Source organism: Camelina sativa, unplaced genomic scaffold (genome assembly GCF_000633955.1).
Source record: "Camelina sativa cultivar DH55 unplaced genomic scaffold, Cs unpScaffold13238, whole genome shotgun sequence".
NCBI lineage: Eukaryota > Viridiplantae > Streptophyta > Magnoliopsida > Brassicales > Brassicaceae > Camelina > Camelina sativa.
The window spans coordinates 1-344 of record NW_010934274.1 but is presented as its reverse complement, the minus strand read 5'-3'; the positions used below and the strand labels follow the sequence as shown (position 1 = coordinate 344).

The 344-nt window shown below is 36.3% G+C and overlaps 1 long non-coding RNA gene across 1 annotated transcript; it reads left to right on the top strand.

Moving 5' to 3' along the window:
- On the top strand, positions 1 to 344 carry LOC104775374. The gene is made up of 3 exons (XR_765875.1): positions 1 to 54; positions 149 to 229; positions 304 to 344. It is a non-coding gene; the product is annotated as an uncharacterized LOC104775374 (long non-coding RNA).

Below are 344 nucleotides of genomic sequence, written 5' to 3'. Positions count from 1 at the left end.
GAAGAAATCAAACAAATGGTTGATCCATTGGCTAATAAGCTGAACCCAAGACTGGTATATTATTTCTCTCTATGGGAACCCAGGCTGGTTACTGAGACTGTTTCCTTTTAGCTTTTATAGTTGCAGTACTAATGTTCCAAAAGTGCAGATATGTAAGGTGGAAGATATATTAACACACATGAAGAAGGTTCATTTGTGTGAGATGCTTTGTCTTCAAATTCAGTCTCAGGTTAGCCTATTAGAAAACTTCTGCGATCATTCTTTCTATATAAATGTACACTGATGATCTTGTTCTAATTGTAGAAAGTATGTGACGACTTGAGTGGTGCTAAGACAAAGAGGTT